At 42.2% G+C, this 11,101-nt stretch overlaps 1 long non-coding RNA gene across 1 annotated transcript in view; it reads left to right on the top strand.

The window, feature by feature from the left end:
* The window catches only part of LOC109324930, an 11,505-nt gene extending 5,225 nt beyond the window's left edge, over positions 1 to 6,280 (top strand). Inside the window, exons 2-3 of the long non-coding RNA XR_002105046.1 lie at positions 5,451 to 5,458; positions 6,194 to 6,280. This is a non-coding gene — a long non-coding RNA (uncharacterized LOC109324930). The remainder of the gene's footprint in view (positions 1 to 5,450; positions 5,459 to 6,193) is intronic.
* The last annotated feature ends 4,821 nt before the right edge of the window (positions 6,281 to 11,101 follow it).

Raw genomic sequence — 11,101 nt, forward strand, 5'->3', positions numbered from 1 at the left:
CCTGCCCTTTGGGCAGGGGGCTGGACTCGATGATCTCCCGAGGTCCCTTCCAGCCCTAATGTCTATGAAATCTATGAAATCTTATCTAGCTTTGATTTTTTGACAAGATGACAGGCCCTATGGAGGCAGACAGTGCCATAGTAATGAAGTTTGGTGCCTGGGGCAAAGCCTGCAGCAGCAGCCCGCCCTTGCCTTGTGCACAGTTCTGGGGGGCACAGCCGCCCCCCCATGCTTGCCTGGGAGTGCACACAGTGGCCGGGCCAGCCTTTCCCCCATTCCCCCCTCCCCAAATGAGCCTTTTATGACTCCATCCTGCACCCTACCCTGGCTAGACAGCGCCTGTTGGCACCTATTCTCTTTGGTGCTTGGGGCAGTTGCCCCTCTTGTCCGCCTGCTTGCTACGGTACTGATGGTAGGGAGAGCAGTGATATACCCTGCCTGTAGCAAAACTATTGATATTGTATCTTTTGACATTCTTATTATTAAGATAAGAAAATACAGTCTAGATGAAACTATTATAAGGTGGGTACGTTACTGGTTGGATCCAAACAGTAATTATCCAATTGGAAAGAACCCAAATGAGAGCAACAAAAATGATTAACGTTCTAGAAAATGAGAATAGGTTGGAATAAGAGGGGCTGTTTAGGTTGTGAAGACTTTGTGGTTGTGGGAAGGAGGTGGGGGAAAGGCTGTGAGCCTCCTTCACATACAAAACGGTTGTTTTATAAAAGGAATGCATCAAAATAGGGATAGTTGTGGCTCATTAGATTTCTATCATTTGAACATTTTTAAAAGGAGATTGGGCAAAAAGCTTGGCTGGGATGATTGTAGCAGATCAGTTCTGCTTGGCATAATGGTTGAACTTAGATTATCCTCCACGGTGCCTTCCAGCACTATTGTTTAAGGATTCAAAATGTTCTTGTTACTCCATGCTCTGTTTGTGTCTAATGTTTTAGTGACAGTACCTAAATCCTTCCCCATAAGCAAGTTGTTTGTTATCTTACTTCAGCAACTAATTGAACAGTATATGCTGTGTCAGTGTGGCTAACAAATTAATGTATTGAGTGGTTAGAACATGAGCAGCTGCATTTCCAATATTAACTTCATCATCCTGGGCAAATCACTATTATTTTTCATGAGTTTTCCTTTTTTGAGAACATGCGTGACTCACTGAAAACATCCTGTGAAGCAGATAACATTTGTACAGCACTTAAATTAAGCTGAGTACTATTTAATGTGCCCTATTCTTATTACTTAAGCCTAAATGACTTGAATTTATAATGTCCTTTATAAAGCTGGATAATGTAACTTTTTATTTAATTGCATGAAAGGAATAAATTTTACAGGTTGTCTTTGAAATATTTATCTGCTGTGTAATAAAAAATTTATAGAGAGAGTTTGTTGATTTCAGCTTTCTAGGTTTGGCCTCTAACAAATTTAACTGTTCTTTTTCATAAAAAAACATTTGGGATTTAGAGAGTGTCTGATTTAGTTACCATCTGTTAAGTAAATTATTACATCAGTTTTGCACTGGTTGTAATTCAGTCAACTTTAACTGAATTATTCCCAATTTATACTGCAGGGTCAAATTAATTTCTTTCTGGAAACAGTGACCCAGGGAGATGGAAACACTGCAAAATACAAAGTGCATGTCAAAATGATGTAAGAAGACATATTTTTGGATTTTTGTTCCATACAGATGCCAAAAAGGGGCTATTGATTACTCTTTTTAAAGCAAAATTGAAGTAGTTCTATTTTTTTATTGAAAACCTTATTTTTAGGTTGTCTTCAACTTTTTCCAACATGAAAAATCCAGTATAGATGTCATAGTGTGTTTTGTATTTTCCATTTCACGTCATCACTACCCTAAAAGATAAAGAGTTAGGCATTGATGGACTGGATCAGAGAACTCCATTTTGCCTCTGACTGTCTGTAATGGGCATACCAGAGAACCTTTGAAAATTATATAAATGCCCACCTGTTAGGTCACAGCAACACATGTAGGCTGTCTACTCAGTTTTTCTGGTTTAATAGTCATTATGTATTTGGTACTCCATGGCTTGTTCCTACTGCACCTGGGCTTTCCTGGCAGTCTCCCATCCACATAAGACCTAGGGCCCCTCTACTCATGCAGATAAAGGTGTAATTGGGTCTAATGTGTGATCTGCACAATCGTACCTCCTTCCATGCCACACATGCATGGCAGAAGGCATGATTGTGGGATGGGGCTCTCAGATGTAGGGGAGGCCTGCTACATGTATAAATTAAAGCTCAATAGTAATCAACTATAAATTTAATATCCATTTTCAAAGTCTAACTTTATAGCTAGTTCAAGTTTTTCATGGCGTAACAGGTACTTTGCATGCGTAGCTGGTCTCAAGGTAATTGTGCAACCAGTTAATTGAACAATACCTGTAACATGTCCCAAAGCTGTTTAGCTTCTGAGATCAAGAGCATTCAGACAAGCATGTCTATAGGCCATCTGAAACACAAAAACCTGAAAAAATATGTATTACTGCATGTGAGAGAGAACATATCTCACTCTTGCAAAGAAGCCTGCTAGTGCTTTTGAAATGCATTACATTTACTTAACTTTAGAACATAACACTTGCAGACATCCATTAATCTAGCATCTAGACATGTACTGAATAACCCATTGGCTTGCTGTAGTATGGAACCAAACAAGCTGACAACATTCTACAGAGGATGCATTTCCATCTACTATAAAATGTTCTTTTCACTTTCTTCAGATATTCTTGTGTTATGGAAACAGGAAAAGAAATGGGTATCAGGAAGAGTATTTCATGGAACTGCCAAGCTCTCCATATTTCAGGGAAGACCCTTTTTGAATGTCTTTCCTTAAGAATCAAAAATCCTACATTTTCATAGAAAATTTGCATTGGAAAGGAGCTCAAGAGGTCATCTAGTCCAACCCCCTGCTCAGCGCAGGACCAGCTTCAACTCTGATCCCAACCAAGGCTTTATCTAGCCAGGCCGTAAAAACCTCCAAGGATGGAGATTCCATAACTTCTCTGGGTAATCTTTTCCAGTGCTTTACTATCCTCCTTGTGAAAAAGTTTTTCCTAATATCTAACCTAAACTTCCTTGCTCCTTGTTCTGTTATCTGCCACCAATGAAAACAGTTCCATCCTCTTTGGAACTACCTTTCAGGTACTTGAAGGCTGCTGTTAAATACTTCTGTCATTTCCCACAGATCAAGGGAAGTAATTATTCTGCTCTGTTTGGCACTGTTGAGGCCACATCTGGAGTACTGTGTCCAGTTTTGGGCCCCCCATTATAGAAAGGATGTAGACAAGTTGGAGATAGTCCAATGGAAAGCAACAAAATGAAGAGAAGACTGCAGAAGAGAAGACAGAGAAGACTGAACTAACTAAAAAACTTAATCATTTCCATTGCCCTCTGCTGGACTCTCTCCAATTTGTCCACATTCTTTTTGTAGTGGGGGTCCAAAACTGGACACAGTACTCCAGATGTGTCCTCACCAGTGTTGAATAGAGGGGAAGAATCACTTCCTGCAATCTGCTGGCAATGCTCCTACTAACGCAGCTCTGTATGCTGTTAGCCTTCTTCACAAGAAGGGCACACCTCTGGCTCATATTCAGCTTATTGTACACTGTAACCCCCAGGTCCCTTTCTATAGAGCTGCTGCTCTATAGCTAGTTGGTTTGCAGCCTGCATCAGTGCATGGGCATGTTCAATCCTAAGTGTAGGACTTTTGCACTTCTCCTTATTGAACCTCATGAGATTTCTTTTGGTCCAGTCCTCCAATTTGTTGAGGACTCTCTGAATTCTAGCTCTACTCTCCAGTGTATCTACTACTCCCCCAGCTTGGTGAGGGTACACTCCATCCCATCTTTCAGGTCATTGATGAACAGGGATCCAGGTTTTCCATTTCCTATGGAAAAATGAAAAAAACTGTGGGTTTTCCCTTTTAACTGAGAAAAAGGTGAAAATTTCATTTTAAGGGAGAAACACATGGATTTTCCAGTTTCACAAAAAGTTATCTGCAGGCTGGCAATGTTCCAGCCTGCAAGGGGCTGGCAAGAGCAGAAGGAGGTCAGTCAGGCAGGGGTGCCATGTGCATGCTCACATGCACATGGTGACAGGCAACTTGGAGAGTTAAGGCCTTCATAGGGAGGTTAAGGCCTTCATAGGGAGGGAGGAGGGAGTTGCACAGGGCTGGGACTGCTGCCCAGCTGGGGTGGTGCATGGGGTTTGGAGCCCAGGGCCATGTGCAGCTGAAGGCCCCCAGCAGGGAGTGGGATGGAGCTGTAGGCAGCTCATCTGGGGGAGAGGGTGGAGGGACCAGCTTGCTGCTTGTCCCGTGTACTCCTGGAGGGGATGGGGGGGCATGTGCCAATGTTCCCTCTAAGGTGTAGCAGTCCATGAGCACGCCACTTCAGTCCATGAACGTGCCACTTCGGTCCATGAGTGTGCTGCTTTGGTCCCGCTGCCCCCTTTTGCTAAGCCTGGATCCATACTACATTAAGCCTAATAGACCAGAATCCTCATGTAATGGATTTTGCAATAATCCTCCAAGCACAAGACTAGGGGCTGGGGAGTGGAGCAGTTCCCCGGAGCCGGTAATGGGGACTCCCCATTCATGATGCAGAAATCTTATGTCCTGGTTAGACAAAGTGCTTTGGGTAAATGTGATATAATTTACCCAAAACACCTTGTCTGCCTATGTCCTTAGACCAACACAGCTGTAACCAGCACCTGCAAACTACATCATGGTTAGGAACGATTCGTTGTGCCTGATCCTTTTCCTCTGATGCAGACCCAGGTTCTTCACCATCCTACTCTGCCCTGCTCACCTTTCCCTGCTGCAGGGACCCAAAGTGAATCCAAATGTGGTGCATTGGACTGTGTAAACACTGTCTCTGGGAGAGCAATGTGCTGTTTGAAGAGGAGTGAAATGTCAGGGTGCACCCTTGACTGCTTCGAGCCACTGCTGCCTGCAGCAACTGTGATCTGGGGAAGGCAAGCTCAACATGTGTCCCTGCTCTGGAGTCAGGGCTGGGGAGCAGAAGAGTTCCCTGGAGCTGGCAATGAACTTAAGCATATTAGTCAGCGGAGGAAAAGAAACTAACCAGGATTCCCTCTGTAGCAGTGAGTGAACAGGGAAGAGCCCATCACTGAATCCCTGTCCCATGGGGTGTGGGAAATGTGGCATACAGAAGACCCACTCCTTGGTGCCACGCTCAGGGGCCCAAGTCCTGATCGAGACACAGCCCGTGGATGGTGTGTGGCTGGTAGGGACTGGGTCTTTTCAGAGTCAGGTTGCTTGGGAATGCAGCCCAAAGTGGGTGGTAAACTCCATCTAAGGCTAAGTACCAACACAAGACCGATTAGTCAACAAATACTGTAAGGGAAAGTTGAAAAGAACTTTGAAGAGAGAGTTCAAGAGGGTGTGAAATTGTTGAGAGGTAAACAGGTGGGGTCCATGCAGTCTGCCCAGAGGATTCAGCCTGGAGGGTTTGGTTGGCTGGCCCGGGACCATGAATCCCCCTCATACCCCCCTCCATGGGGGGTGGGCAGTTGGGGACCACTGCCCAGATGGCCCCAGTCCCCATCAGGTGCATTTCCAATGTGGCATGCACCGTGACCAGCTCTGGGTCAGCTTGAAAGGCCTGGTGGGCAGGTGACTCTCTGCTTTGCAGCGGCTTGTGTTACAGCCCCCAGGCAGAAGCTCTCACCACATCCTGGGGTCGAGGGAGATGACCACTGCTGCATCTTCCCCTGCAGCCCCCTATCCCCCCGCTTCACGGTGGGTGGCATGGGGGCCCACTGGGGGATGGGCCCCCTCGCTCCCAGCATGACTGTCAACTGGATCAAACAAAAATCCATGGCACAATGAAGGTGAGGTCCAGCATGCGTTGGCTGAGGTAGGATCCCAAGGCCACCATTTGTAAAGGGCACACCACCAGCCCATATGGCCTGCCGTGTCAGTGAGGTGGAGCATGAGCATATGTGCTACGACCCCAAAGATGGTGAACTATGCCAAGGCAGGGCAAAGCCAGAGGAAACTCTGGTGGAGGTCCGTAGTGGTCCTGACATACAAATCGGTCATCTGAACTGGGTATAGGGGTGAAAGACTAATCGAACCATCTAGTAACTGGTTCCCTCCAAAGTTTCTCTCAGGATAGCTGGCATTGATCTGTCTCCACAGTTTTATCTGGTAAAGCGAATAATTAGAGGTCTTGGAGCCGAAACAATCTCAACCTATTCTCAAACTTCAAATGGGTAAGAAGCCCAGCTCACTAATTTATTTTAACAGACCTTATACTAAATAGTTTACAATGATACATATATTTTCTTCATGAATGGTTAGAGTTAGTTCAGAACCCAGCAATCATATATAACTTCATTTTCAGTGGAAGCATTGTGACTGTGAAATTTTACACCTCAGCATAATCCAGGAGAACCAGAATCAAATGTTGATTTATGGCACAATACAAGGTCTATTTTCCACAGGTCTTTTTAATGAAGCAAATTCAAAACAATCATGGACTATTTAATATAGACATTAGCTAATCCAACCTTTAGGATATATATGTATTGGAAGGAGGTTTTTCCACAGTGTCTTTGGATAGAGAGTTGTAAGAATATGAATAAAAGGAGAGGAAATTTACATGATCCAACTAGGAAAAATGCACAAAATTATTCTTGCTTAGCTATCAATATGAAATAAGCCTTTAAGAAACCCTTGCAAGTATATCTTTAATATTCAGAAGATAGTAATTATAGAACCTTCCAAACCTTTCAAAGCCTTTCATATTTTCTTATGGTTTTGAGTAGTTTTATGTTTGGCATAGTTTTGTGTATCAAGTACATTGACCTCCTCCCTCCTGCTCCTCCCAAAAAAGCCTTCTACTTGGTCTCTTTCCACTTTTGGTAAAAAGAATTGCTGGATTTCAGCCTGCTTGTCTAAGACTCTGTTAATGATTCTACAGCTAAGTCATCCATTTTTAAAACATGATAACACTTGACTGTTTAAATCTCTTCATGTTGCTTTGATTGACTTCACATTCAAAATGGGAATTGGGTAGGAGGTTATGAAATAAAGGTTGTTTTTTAATAGCATCTCACTAAGTAAACTTGTATGTAGGTTCTGCTGAAGTTTGGATATAAGAGGGAATTCATTTTATGCCACATCCTAAATTCTTGCAAATATGGATCTAAAGTTGAATTCCTTGCAGGTACATAAGCAAGGAGTCAAAAAAAGGAACTTATTTTCTATGTAATTATCAGGAGAAAGTTGGTTGTCTTTGCCATCTTAATTACTATCTTAAAGAAAGGTCTTATATGATAAAGAAGTGAGTCTGAATAAAGGAAGGTTGATACTTAAGTCTCTAAAACATAGAAAGGATATCCTTAAGGGTCTATAGTTTGAAAAAATATCATCATCCCAATTGCACAAAACAAGAATTGTTATTATGACATGCTTTGTAAATACTTGGTGTTGAAACTTGTTTGAGCAGATTGAATGTAAATGCTGGTAATACACTAATAGTATTTTTCCCTTCAGGTATTCAGTGGAAGAACAATGTTTCATTACTGTTCTAGAGGTGTGAATTTAGGTGTTATTCTAGACTTGGACTGAAGGCTGTGCTCTGAAAGTTGATATGATTTGTGCTGTTCTGTGAGGAACATGTTCTGTTGGATATCTATAAAACCTAAGCCACAAAAAAGCTAAACTCTCACAGAACAAGGGGAGCTCCTGACTGGTAGGGAAAGGTATCACGAAAGCACTTTGAAGTATTGAATGGGCCATTAAAGGTTCTTTCCGTGGAGTTTCCAAAATGTGTGCTCCTTCCTAATTGCACAGAATGAGAGTTTGATGGTCACTTTTGTATTTATCTGCCCAATACAACAGTGAAGGGGATTTTACAAGGAATCAAGGCTCAAAAGATCACGAGACTTCAATCCTGGTTTTAAGTTCAGCTATACTTCATAAATTAGAACTTTTAAGGGGAGTGGAGTGGTAATAGGTATGGTAGCAAATGGCTATAGGATCACATGAAGAAAACAAAGTGACGTGAGGTTCTTGAAGGCAAAATTTGGGGCTATCTTGCCATATTGAAAATATATGCACAGCTGCCCAGTTTTCTCTTTCCCCCTTCTTGTTGAGATATTATTCTAAGGTTAATGTACATATCATTTTGAGAATTCTGATAATCCACAGGATATGAAAGAATAGCTCACACCATCTGTTTTTCTATTGTTAAAGATTAAAAAAAAAACAAAAACCCAAACCCCTGAGAACATTTATTTTGTTGGCAGAGTAAAGAAACACAAATCAGTACTTTCCATTCAATCATTTAGGTAATTAGCAAGCATGAAAAAATAGAAAGGAAAAAAACCTAGAGTATAATTTAAAAGCAATTTCCTCACAGTTTATCACGTTCCCAGTCCCCCCAACCAAATGCTTTAGTTCTTCCTAGGTTCTGATTTTAGATACTAATAAACTAAGGTGTGGTGTATATGTAGGCAGTAAAGAAAGCTAAGGTGAATAGGCTTGGGTTGATAGGCTGTAGTTACTGTAAGACTACTTGGAGATAAGAGCTTTATCAATAATCTTAGACAGGTATGCCATGTCATGATATGTCATGCCATGCATCATGTGTAAATACTAGGGGTGTGTAAAACGGATTATATTCAATTTGGATTTGGATTTGGCTCAGTGATTTGATTTGTTGATTCAGATCACTGTCCCTGGTTTGATTCAGTCCAATCTGAATCTGAAGATTTGATGCTGATTTGGAAAATCAGTGATTTGGCCACACATACAGCTTTAAATGTTTTTTTCTACATACCTCAAGGTACCAGGTCCAGCTTGTGAGCACTACAATGGCAGGGCTGATGAAACATCCCACAGGAGCCTAGGGGGAGCCCTCCGCATGCTTGGGGTGGACCCAGAAGTGGACTGGAACTGCTTCTATTCCCCTTCCGGGTCCACCAGGAAGTGCGTTGGGCCCACCCCCCCTTGCTTGTCCAGCTTGATAATCAGCTGCGGGGCACCCTGGGTGCCCCCCAGACCCAGGAGGCACTAGTTGCTGAGCTGGGCTAGTGCAGGGGGCCCCCACATGCTCCTTGGTGAACCTGGAATTAGACTGGAAGTGCTTCTGGTCCACTCCTAGGTCTGCTGCTGAGCATACTGGGGAGGCCCCCTGCGCTCCTGTGGGATGCTCCATCTGCCCCAGCATCTCAGCATTCGTGAGCTGCCTGATACCTAGAGGTACATAGAAAAAACATTTAAAGCTGTGTCTGTATCACTGAATCTTTCCAAATTGATTCAGAGGGTTCTGATTCAATTTGGAGAGATTAAAGGGCCTCCTGATTCAATTTGGATTCGGAGATTTGGCCACCGAAGTGGGCCAAATCTCCGCCAAATCAAATTAGGGACCGAAGCTTCGCACAGCCCTAGTAATTACGTGCAGTAAGGAGTAGAGTGGTCTCAGATCCCAGTAAATTTAATACTTCTCCTTTGCTTTAAAACTTTAGAGGCCATGGGTATGACTTTCAATTACTATGACACAAAGTGCTAGCCTAAAGATACCATGCTACACAAGCATGCACTACCAGAACCAGTGCAGTCACTCCAGCATGGTATGGCAGGTAGCTAATAGTCTGTACCTTTAAGTAGAATGAATTAGCTTGACAAATGTAACTACATGAGTTCTGGTTCTTGGGTCAGTGCATATGGAACAGTGCAGCATGATTTAGCATGCTACTGTCTAGTGTGGTAACTGAGAGGTATAAGCATGCCTTGTATGCTTCTGTGAAAACATTTCCTCAAAGGCACCATTGTATTCAGTAGTAGTTGAGGTGATCAGCTCACTGAAGACAGTATCCTTTCATTGTACTGCTTTCCTGTAAACTAAAGTGTTGTCAGTTGGAAATGAAATGCTTCCTCCCTGAACCCTTGAACTTATCAGTGATTGCCAGGTGGATGTTATTTTAACTGCAAACCTTTGAAGTTCTAGCATGCTTCTCAGGGAGAAAGCTCACAGTATAATTTACATAATCTTATAATTACACAGTGTAATATATGCCATCAGTATGCAAGTATGTAGTTAACACATCTTAGAAAAATGTAAGGAAGCTATCTATGTACATCTCATAGAGATAGTTTTATTCAAGAAATATGCTTTGCCTTGTGGTTTCCTTTCCCCACATGTGTGGGTAGTTTTGATAGGCTGTAGTTACTGTAAGACTACTTGGAGGTTAAAAGCCTTATCTATGATCTTAAAAATCTACACCTTAGACATAAATTCTTATTATTTTCTATCTCCTAGAAGAAGAGTTAGAGCCAGATCTCTCATTGGGTTGTTAAGTGAGCCTAGTCCACCCTACATAAGCCTATGAAAAAAACAGTAAAACATCTCTTTTTGTAGAGCATCTATTTTGCACCATCTTAGCCTTAAAATTAAGTCACAAAAAGCTGTTAGAACAAGAGCCCACACACCTTTTGCATTAATGGTTTTACATAGGATCACACATGGAACTTGGTCATGCTTAGGCATCTAAGTCAACTTAGACTAACAGATTGAATAAGATCTGGCCCTTAGAGTTTCTTTAAGCCCTAATATTAGGTATGAGGAACTTTATAATCTTTATGGAAAAGAGCTCATGAATCCTGAATAACTCTTTGTGATTTAAACAGTGGTTTTCAACCTTTTTTCATTTGCAGGCCCCTTAAAAATTTCAAAGGAAGGTGCAGACTGTTTTGGAAATTTTGAATGGAGGTGTGGACCCCTTTGAATTGTAAATGTAGGTATTCACATACTTTTGAATGATCATTTTCATCTTTCATGGACCTCTTAGACCTAGTCTGTGGTTTCCCAGGGGTCCACAGATCACAGGCTGAAAACCACTGTTTAAAATTTTAAAGATACTTCTCTGCTGAAGCAAATAAAGGTTATGTGTTGAGGGCATGGATGCCTTCATGCTATAAAATTAGTTTTAGTCATTTTAACATTTAGTTATTTCATTTCATAGATTTCATAGACATTAGGGCTGGAAGGGACCTCGGGAGATCATCGAGTCCAGCCCCCTGCCCAAAGGGCAGGAAGTC

Source organism: Crocodylus porosus, unplaced genomic scaffold (genome assembly GCF_001723895.1).
Source record: "Crocodylus porosus isolate Cpor-Errol unplaced genomic scaffold, CroPor_comp1, whole genome shotgun sequence".
Classification (NCBI taxonomy): Eukaryota; Metazoa; Chordata; order Crocodylia; family Crocodylidae; genus Crocodylus; species Crocodylus porosus.